At 43.0% G+C, this 20745-nt stretch overlaps 1 long non-coding RNA gene across 1 annotated transcript; it reads right to left on the reverse strand.

Annotated features, from left to right (window-relative positions):
- Positions 1-10335: 10335 nt before the first annotated feature.
- LOC123938395 lies at positions 10336-20702 on the reverse strand. The gene is made up of 3 exons (XR_006817719.1): positions 20600-20702; positions 19211-19333; positions 10336-10597 (listed from the first exon to the last, which is right to left on the reverse strand). It is a non-coding gene; the product is annotated as an uncharacterized LOC123938395 (long non-coding RNA).
- Positions 20703-20745: the final 43 nt, after the last annotated feature.

The following is a 20745-nucleotide window of genomic DNA, read 5'->3' on the forward strand; positions in this document are numbered from 1 at the left end:
TGCTTAATATACACAATGAAAAAGAATTGATGAGCCAAAAAATGGGGTTAGAGATACTCACAAGCCTAAGACCAAGCCAGTCACATAGGGTCCAATGCTCACAAGGGCCTCTAGCTTGGAGTTTACTGCTCTGCACCTGCCATCTTGAAATTCTTAAAAAGTTTATCTTTGAATCTGTTTGTAGGGGAAGTCCTATTAAATTAATAAGGATGAGCAGGGACTTAGAGCCTTGGCTGATAGGCAGTGCCACCTCCCAGCACCTTCTCAGCTCCTCCACCTCCTTACACCCTTCTTTCTGCCCCACCTCTCCCTCCCTGCCCTGCCCAGTGATGGCAGCAGCCCTCTGCCCACAGCAAGGGCCTGAGTGCAGACACGAGGAAAGGTGGGGCTGGGCAAGGTGGTGGCTGTTCCTACCTCTGGCTGGCAACGCCATAGCACATTTGGCAAGCACTGTGGGAAGAGCAAGCCTCTCACCTACTCCCAGTGAAGGTAGCTAGACATCCCAGCGCAGAGGCTGAAATAAGCTTAGGGTCTCCTTCTACTGTGGACCAGAATGGGTGATCTATGGGAAGAGGGCATTCTTAGCTCAACTTCCTGAGCCCAGAGGCAGCATGTCAGGTGCTGGTGTATCTATCTGCCTTGCACACCCTACCTTCCAACCTTCCTGGATCTGGCTTGTGTTTGTGTCTTCTGACTAGCTTGAGGCATCTTCTGGGGATAAAGCACAAAAATACAAACTAATATAATTTGCACTTAAAATTGGCACTGTACAAAATGAAAATAAATGGGAGTCTTCTGGTAGGCGGCATGGGAGGAAAAAGAGGCTTGAGGGGCAGGGCCGGGAGGATACCCTTCTCTCCCAATGTGAGCAGTGTCCTGAGCCCCGGTCAGACGAAGGCTGCCCAGAGAGGTGGAGCCGGTGGCCCGGCTGGGAACATGAAGCAGTGTCTCTTGTCTTCTTGACCAGCATGGTTCCTTTTGTGCTGGCGCCGCCACCTGTGGACGATTCCCCGGAGTGACTGGAAAAGCTTGATTCTTTCTCTCAGACTACAAAACCCTCTCTTTATCCAATATCCAACAGCACACAGTAAGAAAAAGGGATCTATTGGCCTCAACACATTGAGAAACACTAGCGACTTTTTCAGCCTTGAAAAGGCAGTTTAAATTTACATGACACCAAGTATTGAACACTCTTCCCAAAATTTCAAAGTCGTGGTGGTAGATGGTAAAGATCAAAGTGAGTACACCAGCAAATGGCAGGACTCCTTCAGTGGACATGTGGTTGGTGAACCTGACTCTACAGTTCTAGCCCACATAGGAGATGATGATATTACAATAAGAATCAACACTGATGGGCAGAATATAATGTAGAGCCACTTTGGAGACTAATGATACTAAAGACAAAGGAAAATTAGTTTATAAATCTGAAGATATCAAGAATGTTTCACGTCTAGAGTCACCAGAAGTGTGTGGTTATATAAAGACAGATAATGAAGAGCTGCTTCCAGAAGGTCTGGTGGACAGAGAGCTATCTGATAGATTCCATGCCAGGACTCTGAGATCATGACCTGAGTCAAAGTCAGATGCTTAACCGACTGAACCACCTCGACACTACAAAGATTTTATTTTTTTTTAATGTTTATTTATTTATTTGACAGAGAGAGATCACAAGTAGGCAGAGAGGCAGGCAGAGAGAGGAGGAAGAAGGCTCCCTGCTGAGCAGAGAGCCCGATGCGGGGCTCAGTCCCAGGAACCTGGGACCATGACCCAAGCTGAAGGCAGAGGCCCCAACCCACTGAGCCACCCAGGTGCCCCCAAAGATTTTATTTTTAAAGTAATCTCCAGGGGCACCTGGGTGGCTCAGTGGGTTAAAGCCTCTGCCTTCCGCTGGGGTCATGATTCCAGGGTTCCGGGATAGAGCCCCACATGAGCCCTCTGCTCGGTGGGGAGCCTGCTTCCTCCTCTCTTTCTGCCTCCCTCTCTGCCTACTTCTAAACTCTGTCTGTCAAATAAATAGATAAAATCTTTTTAAAAAATAAATAAATAAATAAAGTAATCTCCACATCCAACATCAGGCTTGAACTCACAACCCTGAGATCAAGAATCACTCACTCTCTCAACTCTGCCAACCCAGTGCCTCAGGACAGATCACTTTAGGGTCACTTAATTGGAAAAATATGACTAACATTTTAGTATATAAATAAATCCTCAGTTGGATATTTGATAAGAAAAAGGACCTATTACCATAAACTAATTTTTAATGTCTGATTATCTGGATAGTTTTATCATTGCTTTGTTTAAATTGTAAATGTCTAGAAGAAAATGACAGTTCCATAGCCCAACAATAAATTAGATGATTGTTTTACTTTTTTTTTTTTCCAAAGATTTTATTTATTTGACAGACACGGAGATCACAAGTAGGCGGAGAGGAAGGCAGAGAGAGAGGGGTGGGGGAGAAGCAGGCTTTTGGCTGAGCAGAGACTGATGCGGGACTTGATCCCAGGACACTGGGATCATGACCTGAGCTGAAGGCAGTGGCTTAACCGACTGAGCCACCCAGGCGCCCCAATTGTTTTACTTTTTTTAAAAAATGAAGATAAATGGTAAAATTCATGCTAATAATTTAAATTTTTTTCTTTTACTTAGAACTACATTAAATAGCAAATAAAAAAATACCATGGCAAGTTGAAAGAAAAATGGTAGAAGAAAGAAAAAAGTTTTATATGTTAGTATCTTTAACAACAATTTTTCCCTGTTCGTTTGAAAATGGGCTCCCCCCATCTTCATTTTGCTCCGGACCCAAAAAATTGTGTAGCCAGTCCTGCTCACTCCCTGTCTCCTGAGAGCACTGTCCCCCATAAATCACTTGAACAGTGTCCCTATCCCTCTCCCACACAGCTTCTATAGAACCTAACATAGGATACATGCCTGTTTATCCAGGAAAGAAGAAACTAGAATTCAGGCACTGTGTCCCATCAGCAAGACCAGACCTGAGCTCTCCTTGACTGCCACACATTTTCTTTCTCCCAAATTCACCCTGAGTTCCTCTCTAAAACCAGTTGGCAGGGTTTTTCTCTGGGGTTGTCCCAGCACCTTTGTCCATTCACTCCACAGGCAGGAGCTGAGCACTTAGTAATAACAGCTATCAGAGAAGTGCTTACCATGACTTATGGCCAACTCACAGGCTAACCCTAAGCAGTAGGTAATAGGATCCTCATGTTACAGAGAGGACACAACCTTACTGCCCAAGGTCACTCATCAAACAAGTGACAGACTCAGGATTAGAATGCAGGACATTTCAGTTTCATTACCAGGTTACCTGTCCTCTGTCTGCCCTAAGCTAGAGAGATATGCAAGACACAGTCCTTATAAGAGCACATCTTGTTAGTGAAATATAGGCTCATTTATACATACTCCAGGCAAAATGACATATTCAAACAATTTGCATCTAATCAGAAACTCCCAAAATAAAAAGGGGCCCAAAGTCAATCTAAATATCTTTCCCTTGACCATGCTTAACATTCAAGCAGGGTCAGGCCAGCTTCCTGGAATCAGACAGCTCTAGTGATGGGGCACTCACTCCCCAACTAGAAATTAACACCTGTTTTCTCCAGTAATCATTATTGGAAATAACATACTTACCATCTGTTACTTCTTAACTCCTGTCTTTGGTCTAGTTCTACTCTCCAGAGCACGAACTAGACAAGACAAACAATAGCCCCACCCAGCAGCAGCCCCTGAGACAGAGGTGAACACTCCTGGTCTCCCTATGATTTCTCTAGGACATGATTTCCCACACCCCCTCACATCTTGGCTGCCTCGTCTGCTCATTCCAGTTCCACAAAGTCAGATGTATTACTCAGGACTCTCTTCACTCCAAGTGTCAAAAACCAACTTGATTTAAGAAAAGAAAAAAACGGAGGAACTGGGTATATCGGTTCAAGTAACTGGAAGGGAAGCCTGATAAGATGGAGGAATTGGAATGATACTGTGAGGTCTCTTGCCTTATTGCCTCCACTCTGAGCTGAGCTCTCTCTAGGCGGTCAAGGCAGAAGCAAGAGTACAGGCCCAGAGTTTAGCATGTCTGAGGCGAAAGAAGGCCAATATAGGCACAGAATTTGAACCTCATTGGCCCAGCTTTGGATTATACAGCCATCCTGGAACCAATCACTGTGGAAAGAGGAATGGAATGCACTAACTGCTAAGCCTGGCTACAGACTTACCTGGACCTGGAACAGGGACCAAGAGTGGGAGGTTAGTTTCCCAAAGGAAAATAAGTCAAGTTATTTTTATAAGAAGTGAGAATGAATATTCAGCAGGCACAACCCACAGCCTTCTAAACACCCACAGTCAAAAGCATGATAACACGTGGTCTGACAAACCCATGATGGCAAGATTCTAATTCTTTCTGTCCTGCCCAAGGAAAGTGGATAGTTTCTGGGGCTCCAGTGGGAACTGGGTATAACTTAGACCCATGTCCGATTTTTTTAGTTTTTCCCTCTTCTCACTTCTTCCTTATCCAATCCACTAACACACCCAGACTTCTTCCTGTTGAATCTAGAGGCAAAGAGAAAGGAACATGCCAAGAGGACCTGGATTCATTTGACCTCCCAGAACCTTAGAAGACTGCCAGTCCCAGAAACACTCCTTCCAAGGGAAAGGGAATCTAGGACTGATGAAATTATCTTAAGGTATTCAGGGGAACTGAAGGAGAAATAGCTCCTTCCTAGTGATCAGGTTACACAACTCAGTCTTTCAGGTTAGCCTCACTTTACATAACACCCATGCTTCTGTACAGGTTAGCTGTTTAAAGATCAGATTATAGTTTATTTTTTTAAAGATTTTATTTATTTGAGAGAGAAAGCGAGAGAGCATGACCAGGGGAAGGGCCAGAGGGAGAAGCAGGCTCCTCACTGAGAAAGGAGCCCACCGTGGGGCTCCATCCCAGGACCCTGGGATTATGACCTGAGCCAAAGGCAGACGCTTAATGACTGAGCTACCCAGGTGCCCCTCAAATTATAGTTTAAATGCACTGTGAAAATAATACAGTAAAAACTAACTACTACTCATTAAGTATCCTCTATTTGCAAGAATATTTCAGCACTTTATCAAGTAAGTATTATAATCCTCATTTAACAGCTAAGAAAACTAAGTTTCAGAACCTGTTCAAGTTTCCAAGGGCAGTAAGTGACAGAGCAAAGACATGAATCCAAGTCTGCTCTCAAATACCCCTGCCTGCCTCCAAAGCCTCCACTGGGTTATCTATCACACACTCTAAGGAAAAGGAATTCCATGGCAGTGATTTTTATAACATTCTTAATAATGCCTCAGAATATCAATCTTGTGCATATAGGTTTTTATATCCAAACTTGTCTATAGTATAGTGTACCTATAGTTATTCTGATGTTTAATGGGAATAACCAGTATTGAATACTTTTTGATATTGAGGTTACAGCCATACGTGATTTTGTTCACCCCCTCAAATGTGCTCTGTACTCCATGATGCCTTCCATATACAGGGTAGCATAGTGGTCAAGAGCATCGACTAGGGCCCAGGTCCAACTAGTTGAATGACTTTGAAAAAGTGGCTTATCCTTGTGGGGCCTAATGGCCCCTTTCATAAAATTAATGAAACAATAGGACCTACATCATAGGATTTTTGTAAAGATCAAGCGAGATAATCTAAGTTAAATTCTCAGCACCATACCTGGTACCTACTAAGTATTCAACAAATGCTCCCACACTGGAAGCAATATGAGGGCAGGGAATATGCATACTTTTCTTCATCACTTCAACCCTAGAATCAAGTCCAGTGCCTTGCACATTGTAGGCACAAAATAAAAATTTGTTGAACAAATAATTTATTTAAGCAAGCACATTTAATCATTAACTAATCTAAGACATAGAGACAGAAAATAAACACCACTCATTTAATGTAAAATAATTTTAGGTGGTATTAAGTGCAGGAAGTAAAACAAAAGCAGAGATGGATTGTGAGTGATAGGAAAAAAGGGGAGGAAAGATGTGTTATAGAGAGCCAAGAACTAAACCAAGTTAGACCTAATAGAGAGTGTTATGGACTGAATGTTTATGTGTTCCCTCCCCTCAAATTCATACAGTAAAGCCCCAACCCTCGGTGTGGCTGTATTTGGAGATGGGACCACTAAGGAAGAAATTAAGGTTGTATGAAGCCATAAAGGTGGGGCTCTGATCCAACAGGAGGAGACATCAGGGAACTTAGAAAAGGAGACATCAGGGAGCTTACTCTTCCCACCTGTCTGTGTACATGCACATAGGAAAGGTCATGTAAGCACACAGAGAGATGGAGGCTACCGAGGAGCCAAGAGAGGAGGCCTCAGAATGAACCTACCTTGCTAACACCTTGACCTTGGACTTCCCAGTCTCCAGAACTGTGAGAAATACATTTCTGTTGTTTAAGCCACTCAGCCTGTGAGGGCATTTTGCACACCAGCTAAGACAGCGCAAGTTCTAAGAAAAGGAAACATCAAGTACAAAGGCCTTAAGGAAACTTGGTGTTCAGGAACAGCAGAAGGCCAGTAAATGAACAAGAGAGAAAGTAGCAAGACAGAGAGTCAGAGAGTCATGTCAGTCTTACCCGACAGGCTCTAATAGTACTGTGCCAAAAGAAAGCCCCATCCTAAACAAAATTGTTATCATAGCACTATGATATTTTAAATGAACTGACTTTTTTCCAAACTTATGTAGAGTATAAGTAAAGGTCTTTTAGAAACCTAAGATACTTGTATAGTTTTTTAAACAGAATCTAAGGATAAATCATATTCTTCCCATGCAAATTTAGTTTCCATACAAATCAGACTGCTAAGCCCATGCCCCCCCCGCCCCCCCCGTTGTGAAATTCTGTGCTTACCACTGGAAATAGAACCCTTTTCCTCTCCCTCAGGTAATGACAAGTGTGTTCCAGCTATAAGCCACCAAAGCTATGACCCTCAATCCCCAGATGAGGTCTGTGTAAACAGTGCTAGGGAAAGCCTCCAATTTCTCTGCACTATCAGATCTGGCCAACTGTGTTATTTCTCTTGCCAGGGTGGATCAACAGACCTGGTTAATGTTGAAATCACTGCAGGTAATTAAACAGGCAAAACTGGGCTTGGCCTCAAAGAAGGAAGGAGGGAGGGGGCTCTGTAGATTTTCCTTTCTTCAGTGTCAGCACTACCAAATTGGCATTAGTATCTACTTTCCTCCTGATGCCATTTAGTCTTGGAAGCAAAAAAAAAAACAAAAACAAAAACAAAAACAAAAAAACATGAAAGAGAGTCAGGCGGATTGGGAAGTTAAACTCAGAAGTGGATGTTAGAGTCTATAGCTGTAGGAATAAAAGTCTGCCTTTTATCTGATGTAATGGTTTGCAACAGGCAGCCATTTTGCCCACCCAATCTCTACCCCTTGGCCCATCCGGCAATACATGGAAACATTTTTGGATATCACAACTTGGGGTCAGAGGGAGTGCTACCACCAACTTGTGGGTAGAGGCCAGGGACGTTGCTAAACATGTTGCAGAGATAGGGTAGCCTTCCACAACAAAGCATTATCCAGCCCCAAATTTAAGAAAAAACACAAGGAAAAATAAACCAAAATATTTAATTGTCTTTCATGTGTCATATGGTCTCCACATTTCCATGCAAATACACAGATGTCATTTAATCTTCACATCAAGTCCACAAAGTGCTGCCCACCTCCCAGGTGAGAAGTGGGGACTTCACTCAGCTAGTTCCTGACACAGGAAGAATTTGAACTCGGCTCTGGGTGAGTCTCACTAGACTGTGAGTTCCATGAGGACAGGGACCTTGCCAACCTTGTTCACCTCCACTTACCCAGTGTCTGGCAGATTTTGCTAACTGAGGAAAGTACAATAGACTTCCTTGCATTAATATTGGGTAATAACATGAATATCTCAATCAATGGCCCTAAAGTACATGCTCATTTCTTCCCACCACTCCTTGAGAATAATAAAGATCCTCATGTCAGGTCAGTATGTTGCATGTCAGAAACAGAAATCTCCCTGGCCAATACAGCAAAATGGATGTTTATGGAAAGAACACAGAGGCATAATGGAAACAAAGCACAGCCAGGACTTATGGACTTAGAAATCAGAGTGCCCCGTGCTCTCTATCATCTTTACACCTTGGTTTTCTTTTCCAACAGATGACTTGCTTTGTTTAACCATCTTGCATATGACCCAATATACCAGCCTCTGCAACATTTTGACTCTGGAAGTCTCCATGGCCTCTCCCCTTGGCTCTCCATAGTTAACTAGCTTAATCTGTCCATATCCTGGTTATTATACATTCTCCAAGGAGGGATGAGATTGGTATAATCTAGGCTAACCTTCAAGATGACTCTGGCCAGACAATTGCAACTTCATGAGACACCTGCATGAGAATGGGCTAAATGGGCCCCATCAAGTCAGAGGACCATAAGCCATAAAAATGAGTGTTGTTTTTAGCCATATTTCTTACTATAAATCACAATATTATAATTATTGTGTTTGACCAGCAGGCAAAAGCTAGAAGGGCCTCAAAGAACATGTTAGTGAAAATCTAAAGGGTCTTGATGATGACTTAAAGGAAAATGCTACTGGAAGTTGGAAGGAATGGGACCCCTGTGGGCAGTAGAAGATTTGGTGCACCATTGTCTGCTGTAATGTGGAAAAGGAAATATTCCATAATATGATGACCTGGCCAACCTACATATAGTAAAATGCAAAGGAGAGAGAGCAGCTAACAAAAGAAACTTTTGGGTATTAGAGAAAATTTTAGAGAGTATATAGAAGTGTCAGGGTTTTCTGGGTTTGAAAATAAAATGACTTCTCATGCCCAGCCTCCCCAAAGGGCAAACTCTTCTCAAACTAAAATGATCTTCAGCAAAGGGGTCCTGCTCACTACTTCATTAACCCTTTCAAACAGCCAAAATGCCCCTGAAGAATTTCAGACTGCACTTGTCTGTCTTAATTAAACAACAGGATGTCCCTAAAAAAGCACCCAAAGTAAAAAGTACATACATGAGCTGAAGAGATTTGTGGTCATGGCTTTTTCCCCAATGGAAGGAACTCGAGGAAGAATCATTTTAAAACTCAACATTTTTAAAAATCAGTTTGAACTAAAAAAAAAGGGCCTTGGATTCCAGAACTTCTATGAGCAGGAAGCAGGCTCAGAAACCTCAGAAACCACTTAGGGCAAACCCAGTTTACATTTCATGGAAAAGGACAACTAAATCCAGAAGGCAGAACCAAGAGCTCAGAAGGCAGAGCTGTAGAGAATCACCGAATAGAATTGGGTCCTAAGAGAAAAAATTATATTGTCCTTTCCTGATGCCTATCCCATCGCTGTATGTTGGGTGTGGAAGACAAATAACCTGTCTTTTTATTTTGTTTATATTCTATAACTATCTATATCTATATGTAAATATAGATAGATTTTTTTTAAGGATGGGGAGGGGGAGGAACTGAGGGAGAGGGAATCTTAAGCAGGCACCACACCCAGTGTGGAGTCGGCTAGATGCTGGACTGGATCTCACAACCCTGAGATCATGACCTAAGCCAAAATCAAGAGTCAGATGCTTCACCAACTGAGCCACAAGGGCATCCCAATAATTTGTCTTTTTGTTCACAGATAATACTCAGATCAAGAAGAATCACTCCTGAAGAGCTATTACTAAAGATCCGGACTCAAGACCCCTCATCCACACCTAGAAGTAATACAGAAGACAAGGACCTGGACTTCAAGCCTCTCCTAGATGGCACAAGATGTTTGGGAGAGTCTTTGCATGGGACAGCTGCATTTTGAGTGAAGAAAGAACATAATTTGTGGTCAGAAGCAGACCATGGTAGTTTTAAAATCTGACCTCCCAATTTTCTGACATTCCTACCATGTAAAAGTGTGCTCTGTTTCCTTCCCTTCAATCTTGGCTCTGTAACTGCTTGATCAATAGAAAACAGCATAAGGGGTACTTCGTCAGTTTCTGGCCCAGGTCTTAAGAAATGAGCAGATTCTATTTCTTTTCTTGGGATTCTCACTTTTGGATCCCACCCATCATGCTGTGAGGAAAGCCCAGGCCACAGGGAGAGGCCAAGGGATTGTGTTCTAGAAAGCCACACTATGGTTCCAGTCTGTAGTCAGCATGGGAGTAAGAAAACAGAAAATTCCAGCCCCAGCTGAAATCCAACCTTAAACACGTAAGAGACAATGAGTGAGACAGGACTAGATGAACCAGGCAGGCCTCAGAACCATGAGAGAGAATTAAATTATTGCTTTCTATTTCCAAGTGATATCTTTTTATTGATAGAAAACAGGCAAGTCTATCAGGGCTTGAGGCTGAAGGATCTTCTCGAAGGCAAAAGTTAGGGTCAGCTGAGCTCCATCTTGCCAGGACAAGTGAGATCCTGGTCCTCAGGCCTTTCTGGAGCAGCAGTGGATTTGGGATTCCCAACCAGCTCTAGGGCCCCATCGCCAGCCACTCAGCACAGCTTCTCCCCTCTGACCAGCAGGATTTCTTCAATATTCCTCTTCCTATCCAGGTTCGAGAATCAGCCCAGTTTGTCCACGATGATGCAGTGCTTCTGGCAACAAGGGCAGATCACAATGACCACGCCTTGGTGATAGGCCAGTCTGGAGATGTGCTTGGAGGACAGTGTCCCACAGACTTTGCAAGTGTAGACAAGCCAGTGGTTTCAGACCCTGGCCCCAGCCTGCCTTCTCCCAAGGCCTCCAAGCCAGCCCCATGTCCCCACAGCCACCTCAGACCTGGCTCCTGGGACCATGTGCTGCTCAGCAACCATGGCCCGCAGCATCCCCTAAATCACTGCTGATTTTTTTAAGTCACTAAGCACTGGAGTGATTTTTTTACACAGCAATAGATATCCAGAACAGACAGTTCCCATAGTTACTTTATATAATCTTAAATTGCTTGAGTTATGACAATAAACATATATAATCTTAATAATTATAAAGTCATTACATATAAAATAAATTTAAAATTACTATTAAAATGACACAAGGTTTTGGAATCAAAGAGAACTAGGTATAAATCCTGGTCACCATCCTATTAGTTGTATGACATTAGATAAGTTACTTAGTCTCTCTAATTCTCAATTTCTTTCTCTTTAAAATAGTGTTAAGGGCTGGCTCACTCAGTGGAGCATGTGACTGCTGACCTCAAGGTTGTAAGTTCAAGCCCCACATAGGGTGTAGGGATTACTTAAAAATAAAATCTTTAAAAAACCTTCACACATGTAAAAAATAAACAAATAACTAAAATAAAATGGAATTAGTTAAGAACGCCTATTGTATAAGATTGTTGTGAGATTTAAAATGAGAGAAAAAATGTAAATCCTTAGCTCAATGCCTGGTACACAGTAGCTGGTCAATAAACATTACTCATCATTGTTCCTTGATATTGACTGAGCCAATGTTGGCTAGCAAAGCCTCTGGTAATGAATAGGTCTTCTCTCATGTAGAAGCACTGACAATTCTATTAAGCAGGCCAAATGAAAGTTTGCCTTGTGCAACAGACTCTGTGGCTGGATGACTCTAGAAGCAGACATTCCAAACAGGGCTTAGGCATTTATTTGGTTCCAGATGTTAATTGTTCCAGTTCAGTTGCTGCTGGAAACTGACTCACCTGTAGCCTTGACCATCAGTGTCAATGTAAACAGGTAAGAAGTGAACAAGGTTAAGGAGACAGACAAATACAACATGGATACGATCAGTGCTCTGCACAATGATTCAGCTTCTGTAGAGGGGATGGAGAAGCTAGGTTGATTTTCTGTTAGCTAGTCAATCCAATGAGCTGTATATGAATTAAACATTGACTTTCACAAAGACCTAATGCTTATGTTATAAAACATCCAAAGTAAGAGTTGGTGAGGCTCATGACATAAGGAAGCTTGTGGTCTAGTTAATGATGCTAACTCAATCACTCTTACACTTATGCACTCATTCTAGAACGTCTTCCCCTGGCTGGTCTCTTTGCCTGAGCTCCATCTAAGCTGTTACCTTTACCACAGCCAGAGTAAACTTTCTAAACCCTGGTTCTAATCCTGATACTCACCTGCTTTTAAATCTTTGAAGGGGCTCTGTTGTTCTCTGGAATAAGTCAAAACTCCTTAACATGGTTTCCAAGAAATTTTATGACCTAGTTTAAAATCCTCCAAAAGTTTTGCATTGCTTTAAGATTAGAATCCAAACCCTTTCTGTGTGTTCTACTAGACCTGCATGAACTGGATCCTATCTGACCTCACCTCCCCACCCTCTACCTCCCTGCTTCACTCCACTCCAGGCACACTGGTCACCTTGTTTCCCCAACATGCCTCAGAACCTTGGTACATGCTCTACCCTCTACTTGAAATACTCATCCTCGAGCTTTTTGCATAACTGGTTGCTTCTTAAACTTCTCAAGTCAACCATTTCCTAATCAATCAATCTGTTACACATCAGTCAGTTGACTTTTTTTTAAATTCATTTTTAAAAAATATTTTATTTACTGGGGTGCCTGCGTGGCTCAGTGGGTTAAAGCCTCTGCCTTCGGCTCAGGTCATGATCACGGGGTCCTGGGATGGAGCCCCCCATTAGACACTCTGCTCAGCGGGAAGCCTGCTTCCTCCTCTCTCTCTTCCTGCCTCTCTGCCTACTTGTGATCTCCTTCTGTCAAATAAATAAATAAAATCTTAAAAAATATATTTTATTTACTTATTTGAGAAAGAGAGCAAGAGAGCACAAGCAGGGAGGAGGGGGAGAGGGAGAAGAGGAGCAGGCGCCCCACTGAGCTGGGAGCCTGATGCGGGGTGGATCCCACATGACCTGAGCAGCAGACAGACACTTAAAGGACTAAGCCACCCAGGTAACCCATTATTTGACTCTCTTAACAGCATGTATTATAAACTGTAATTATCTCACTTCTGTATCAGTAAGCCCCTCAAAAGCAGGAATCCCATCAGCCAAGGTCACTGCAATATCCTCAACTCGTAAAATAGTACCTAGAATATACTATCGTGCTCAAAACATTGGTGGGTAAGAATGAACTGCCATTTTCCAGATTTGGAATCCAAGGCTCAGATAACTTAGAGGACTTGCTTAACTAGTACACCAAAGTCTGACTGATTTCAAAGTCCATGCTCTAGACCTATATTGTTCAAAGCAGCTGGTCAGTAAACTGTTTGTTACTGGTCCAAGCCTGAGACAGTAAAAGGTGAGGCCAAAATGTAAAATAACGGGGCACCTGGGTGGCTCAGTGGGTTAAGCCTCTGCCTTCTGCTCAGGTTATGGTCTCAGGGTCCTGGGATCGAGCCCCGCATCACGCTCTGTGCTCAGCAGGGAATCTGCTTCCCCCACTCTCTCTGCCTGCCTCACTGCCTTCCTGTGATCTCTCTGTCAAATAAATAAAATAGTTTGAAAAAATGTAAAGTTATGAAGGGCTACCTTCATGGAGCATATCTCGCTATGAAAAGAGTTATCAGGGGCGCCTGGGTGGCTCAGTGGGTTAAAGCCTCTGCCTTCGGCTCAGGTCATAATTCCAGCATCCTGGGATTGAGCCCCGCATCGGGCTATCTGCTCAGGGGGGAGCCTGCTTCCTCCTTCCTCTCTGCCTACTTGTGATCTCTCTCTCTCTGTGTGTCAAATAAGTAAATAAAATCTTTAAAAAAAAAAAAAAGAGTTATCAGCTAGACTAAAACCAGTGTGATCAGTGAAGCAGTTGCATTATATTCTGCTGCAAGCTCCATATCCCACTGGCAGCTAATGACAGGGGTCTGCACACACCTGTGTGCCACACTTTGCCTAGCATTCCTCTAGTCTGGCCACCACACTATATTCTCTATTCTTCCTCATCCCTCATTTGATGTCTTCATGTGAGGCACTTGGGTTTATTCCTAGCTCCTTTCTTCCTCTCATCTTGGGTTTGTGCACAGGAAGTGTCAGATAATTTATATTGTTGATAAAGAGAATATTGAAAATGTGGGTAGGGTTTTTTTATTCCTGCCTTTCAAAGTAAGAATTTTTTTTTTAATTATTCCCCAGTTCCGGAATTTTCATAAGGCTCTGAGCTCCAGAAAACTAGCTATCCGTGCTGGGTAATTGGCTAAGCTCTGTCAAGGCCCTGATTTCCGAAGGAGAACTGTGCAAACTATTCTTATCCGACACACTGGCCTCACAGCCTAAGGCAGTGATAGCCTCAAAAATCCTATGATGCAGGGGACTGTCTTTATGTCTTCTTAGTCTCTTATCTCATTGGTACAGAGGTCCCTAATTATTCTCCACCATGGACTTTCTACCAAGTGCTTTTACTTCTAATCCCACCAAATAACCCCTCTACATACACACATACACACACACACACACACACACACACACACACACACACACAAATATCCCATGGCAACATAGCATGCCAGTAGGAAAGGCTTCTTCAATCATTCAATAGTCAGCAAGAGCTTTCTCTGGGCCAGGAATTCTGTTAAGAGTTGAGAAATAGGGGCATCTGTGCGGCTTGGTCAGTTAAGTGTCTGCCTTCGGCTCAGGTCATAATATCAGGGCCACGATCTCAGGGTTGTGGTATCGAGTTCCACATTGGGCTCCGCACTCAATGGGGAGTCTGCTTCTCCCCATCCTCATGCTCTCTCTCCCTCTCTTAAGTGAATAAATAAAATCTTAAAAAAAAAAAAAAAAAAAAAAAGAGTGGGGGGAAAGAACAGAGCCCATGCCCTCTGGGAGCTTTCTGAGCTGAGTGAGGAAGTCAGACTGAATGTGACACAAATAGTCTCATGATGAAAGCTATAAACAAAGTACTCAAGTTTTACAAGAAAGTCAAATAGACATTCTAATCGAGTCAGCCTGTGTGCACTAGAGAGGGGAGAAAGGGACCTTTACACTGAGGCTCAAATATTAGCAAGAATGATTTGTCTTCCTAATAGTCACCAACAAGGCCAACCTTTTGCTCTCTATGTCAGGTACTTTGTTAAGCACTTTAGACGCAGGAAGCCATTTCATCTTTACAGAGGCTGAATGGTGGGAGCCTTTTTTATCCTCCTTTTACAAATGAGGAGGCCAAGATATAGATAGGGAAATTACCACTTCAAAGTTGCATAACCAATGAAAGCTCAAAACCTAATCCTGTCTAATTTGATGCCTAGCTTTTACCATTGAACTCTACTCTAACCTAGTTCAAGGCCTTGATAAACACACTTCTGTAGGTATCCCAGGTCCAGCAAGAGGCCCAGCTGTAATTAGAGGTGCCCTTGATTACACACAGTGTTAGGAAGTTCATGATGGCTCCCAGGCCATACTTTCTTCAATATTAACCCCATAAAGTACAATAATTCACTCCTACTAAGCAGCCTTTGTGGTCAATAATTACTGGTTGCTGGGAGTTTCTAGAAGGCTGAGAGTTTCCAGGTTGTATTTGAAGGACTTATACACAAGCTCATCCAATTTATTTATTTGTGAGCCACCGTTCTGTTACAGACCCCATGATAAGCTTGGGGACACCAAGCAGAATAAGTCACAATCCTAGCAATCAAAGAATTTCTCTGATATTGAAGGGGACAGGCAAGTGAAGAGATTGCTATATTACTATGCAAAGAGAGGTAAAAAGAAGATTGTGCAGGGACCAGAAGTAGCTTGGAGCAAAGGAAGTCTTTCCAGAGGAGGGGATTTCTGAGTTGGGCTTTAAAGTATGAATAGGTGTTCAATGGGACGTCAAGAAGAGAGCCTTACAGATACAAAAGGGATAGAAGCATCAGGCAGTAACATGTATTCCATTTGCTATAAGCAGTTTTTGTCTTATCACAGTATATCATCAGGGTGCATGGATGCAAGGGATGCAGCTAATGAAGTTTAGAGCAGCCAGTCATAATGGGTCTTATATCCTAGGCTAAGGGGCTGGGATTTTATCCTAAAGACAACATCAGAGGAGAGACACGGATCTAAACCCTGGAAATGATACAGTCCAGTTTGCTTTTGCGAAAACTCACTCTGGTATCAGCAAGCAGTGTAGATGGAAAAAGCCAGTCAAGAGGAAGGAAGGACCTATAAGAGTATATATGGGAGATGTGGAGACTGGTGCTTGGATGAAAGCAGTGAGGCTGGACAGGAAGAAGAGACACAAGGACAGCAATGAGAGGACTTAGTGACTGGTTGGATGTGGGCTAGAAGGGGGCGAGAGAAGTCCAGGATGACTCCCAGCTTTCTCTGTTGGGCAAGTGGGTGGATACTGTCTACTGGTTTACTCTCTATGTCCCCCCTGAAATGTAAACTCCAGGAGGGTGGGACTTTGTTCTGTTCCTCAGCACACCCCTAATACCTAGAACAGTGCCTGGCACACTGTAGGAAGCTCAGTAAGCAGTTGTTAAATGACGTTCTCAGGGTGTCTGGGTGGCTCAGTGGGTTAAGCCTCTGCTTTCGGCTCAGGTCATGATCTCAGGTCCTGAGATCGAGCCCCACAGTGGGCTCTCTGCTCATTGGGGAGCCTGTTTACCCTCTCTCTCTGCCTGCCTCTCTGCCTACTTGTGATCTCTCTCTCTCTGTCAAACAAATAAATTTTTTTTAATCTTAAAAAAGAAATGATGTGCTCATCCCAGAGCTTGTCTCCATCTCTGCTGCCACCACACTGACACAAGTTCCCACACAGTTCCCAGAGTGGAGTGCCTCAGAGTGGTGACTGCTTGCATGGGGCCAGGAGGGTGATGGAGGAACCTAGAGTGACTAGCCTTTCCATTTCTAACTCATGGCACCTCTCTGGTTTACCTGTTCTCCACAGAGCAGCCAGAGTGGCTTTCTAAAATCATAGATCATGGCAATGCCCTGCTTAAAATTTTCCAGGGGTCCTCAAGGCCCAGCATACCCACTTCTCCAACTTCACCTCCAGTCACTTTACTCCAATACACTTTATTCTCAACTGCCTATATTATGGGCTCTGTTCCTCAAGCCAAATACACCTCCAGTGCCAGTCCCACTTCTGACTTCCCCAGCAACTTGCAAGGATTCTAGCTCATACACTACCTTCTGGGAGAGGCCTTCTCTGACTGTCCAAACTAAAATAAAGCCTTCCCATGTGCACCCGAATGTTTATAGCAGCAATGTCCACAATAGCTGAACTATGGAAAGAGCCTAGATGTCCATCAACAGATAATGGATAGAAGAAGATGTGAGATATATATATATAGATATATTTATTATGCAGCCATCAAAAAACCCAAAATCTTGCCATTTGCAATGACATGGATGGAACCAGAAGGTATTATGCTAAGTGAAATAAGTCAATCAGAGAAAGACAATTATCACATAATCTCTCTGATGAGGTATGAGATTTGAGATTTGAGAAGCAGGGCAGGGGGCCGTGCGGGGGTAGGGAGGGAAAAAAATGAAATGAGATGGGATCTGGAGGGAGACAAACCATAAGAGACTCTTAATTTCACAAAACAAACTGAGGGTTGCCAGGGAGAGGGGGATAGGGAGAGGGTGGTTGGGTGATGGACACTGGGGAGGGTATGTGCTACTGTGAGTGCTGTCAAATGTGTAAGACTGATGATTCACAGACCTGTACCCCTGGGGCAAATAATACATTATATTTGCATTATATGTATGCAAATAAATATACATTAATAAAATAAAAAATAAACAAATGTACAAATAATTTATAAAACAAAAAATAAAATAAAGCCTTCCAGTGGTGCCTGGGTGGCTCAGTGGGTTAAGCCTCTGCCTTCAGCTCAGATCATGGTTTCAGGGTCCTGGGATCGAGCCCTACATCGGGCTCTCTGCTCGGCGGGGAGCCTGCTTCCCTCTCTCTCCGTCTGCCTCTCTGCCTACTTGTGATCTCTCTCTCTCTCTGTCAAATAAATAAATAAAATACTTTTTAAAAATAAATAAATATAGCCTTCCTCCTCTGTCCTAGCACATCAGCCTGATTACTTCTTTCACATCAGATATCATAGCCTATTCTTGTTCACCAATTTGTTGACTTGATTATTAGTTTTCTCTTTTTTACCTCTCTCTCTTCCTAGCATGTATTGCAGTGCCCAGAACATAGTCAAAGCTCAATTAACATTTTTGAATAAAACTGTGCTTCCGGTTTTATGGTGATGCTGATGATGCTCATACAAATGACACCCTCCCACAGTGAGATGCTAGTTTGTGTTTGTGGATCCAAGGACTGAATGAAACATATTCTCGACCATCTAATTAGAGACAGAATCCACTGTCACAAGCTTGGTCTGGGCTTTGAAGCTAGAGGGGGTGTGTGTGTGTGTGTGTGTGTGTGTGTGTGTGTGTTTCTGTGTGTTTACTTTATGCCAAGAGACCTCATAATCATCATTAGGTACAATCTACCACCTGCCTCAATGGATACCCACTTGGTAAAAGTAAAATGAGGATGTGGTAGCTCTCCTCTGTTCCTTTGCAAGATAGGGTGAATTTATTGTGTCTTGTAAACCATAAGTATTGAGACAGGAAGACAGTCTCTTAGCTCCTTCAGATATTCTCTCCAGCTCCCACATTGGCTCTGTGGGGAGGGGTTTTTAGAACATGCTAGAGAAGAGAGAAAATGCAGTTACCCAGACAGTACTGAAGGGAGGGATTGGGCTGACAGGCAACAGGGGCTGCAGAAGAAACTTTCTGGTCAAAAACTGAAGCAGGATAACCTTATCAGTTTCAATAACATGGGAAAAACCTAAAGGAAAGCACAGTTGAATACATCTCATAATGTTCCTGATAAAGAGACATTTTAGTGAACCTCAAAAATCAGAAAGGAAAGAAACCCCAATTGTTTCATTTTAAAATGGGTAATCTGAAACCCAGAGAGGTGAAAGGACTTTCCCAGGATCACACCAAAATTCTGTGGCTGATCTAAGACTAGAATTCTCATTATTCAAAGTTCAGTGTTTTCTGGCACATATCATCACCAGTATAAACCTAACTTTTAAGTTAAATTAAGCTAAGTCATATCCACATGTCATTCATCTCTGTGGCCACAGAAACCAGCAAGTGCCTGTGTCCAAAACTCACCCAAATTTTTATGACTTCTCATTTCTAGCTCTCCTGCCTCTCAGTCCACGGCCAGCCTATCACAAGACACAGTTATCACTTCCCCTTTGATTTCCAAGCTGATGCTATCAGAAAGAGGCCGGAAATAACCAGAAGATAAATGTTGGTAGAGAACAGGGTATGTACGCGATACTTACAAAAACAGCAGGTGAACCCGTAATAGATACTCCACAGTTTTTGAAGGTATATCCAATCAGAAATCGTGATTCTCACCCAATAAAACTGTGGGCAAACAGGACCATTTGAGGACATCCATAGTTCTGTATGTGATAGAATGGGAAGAGGGGAAAAGAAGAGGAAAAAAAAGTTAAGTCTACGAGTCACGGTTCAGAGTTATCGGGTCACACACACATCTGGGAACTCAAAAGACTGTTTCTACAAAAAATAAAAATAAAAACATTTTTCTAAACAATAAATGTGGAAACTGGGGTCAAAATAACAAAAAAATAAGGTACCTCAAAGTACCAATTAGACCTGAGGTCCAATCCTAAATAATTACCTTAGCCTAACAGCATAGATAACCATTCTTCATATTTACAATAAGGATAACAATAGCAATAATAGATGTAGTCATCACTTACTGATCACTACCCATATGACAGGCAATGAGTTAACCACTTTATATCCCTCCTTTCTTCTAATCCCCATTCCAATCCCATGAAATATAGACATCATTATTTCCAATAAGAGTCAGAGAGATGAAGTAATTTGCCCAAATTTATTGTCAAGTTATTGGACCAAAAATTGAAATCTGAAGTTCTTATTCATTATATTTCAAAGGGTGGTTGTGAGGATTAAATCTAAATTAAAATTTAGATTTTAATTGCAAAGTGCCAGCTCTCAGGACATGCTCCTTGGGTAGTTTGCGTCCCTTTCTGTCCATATTCACAATCCTTGTGTCATCCTTCACGGGGAGGGACCATAAAGCTTAATCGTCCAGGGCCAACTCTCAAACCATCTGAGGTAGAGGGGCCGAGGGGAGGCCAGGAGAAGATCCCCAGTGCCATCCCTTCCCGTTCCAGCTAGAAAACTCGGAATCTAGGAGGCATAGGGAAAAGGGTCTCCGTCTTTCCTGTGAGAACTGGAGCGTCTAATTTTCTTCTCCGGAGATTCTCCCCTTTGGAAGGACGGGGCAGGATTGCATGGAACTGTGGCAAAGAGCACGTGTCCCACAAGTTATTTAACTTCTCAGAACCCACCCCATCCTCAAAATGCGGGGTAATGGTTGTAATGCAGTTTACAAAGTTGCTCAACCGAACTAAATTCACTAAATGTGCTTAGCAGAGTGCCTAGAACATGGCAAGCATTCAATAAATGTTAGTTATTATTTTTGCCATTATTTTTATTATTCCAACCCCAACAACATTTGAGGTGCCTCTATTAAGCCAGGAGGTCGCGTTGTGAATGACTTGGATTTACAAATGTATTCAATGTTCTGCCTAAATAGCGGACCTACAGCCCGGCATTTAGGCTTTCCACGGTACAACGACCAGGTTTTCTACCTCCAGGGGACGTCCGCGACTTACAGAACATCGACTACAGTACCAGCACCGAGTACCCTTTCCCTTATCTTTCAAGGGTGGGGTGAGGCCTGAGCCCCCTACTTCCACAGCACGCCCATCTCAGCCATCATTGGTCGCCTCGTCGCTGGCGTGATTAAGGCCCTTCCCCC

The sequence above is a fragment of the Meles meles genome, chromosome 3 (assembly GCF_922984935.1).
Source record: "Meles meles chromosome 3, mMelMel3.1 paternal haplotype, whole genome shotgun sequence".
NCBI lineage: Eukaryota > Metazoa > Chordata > Mammalia > Carnivora > Mustelidae > Meles > Meles meles.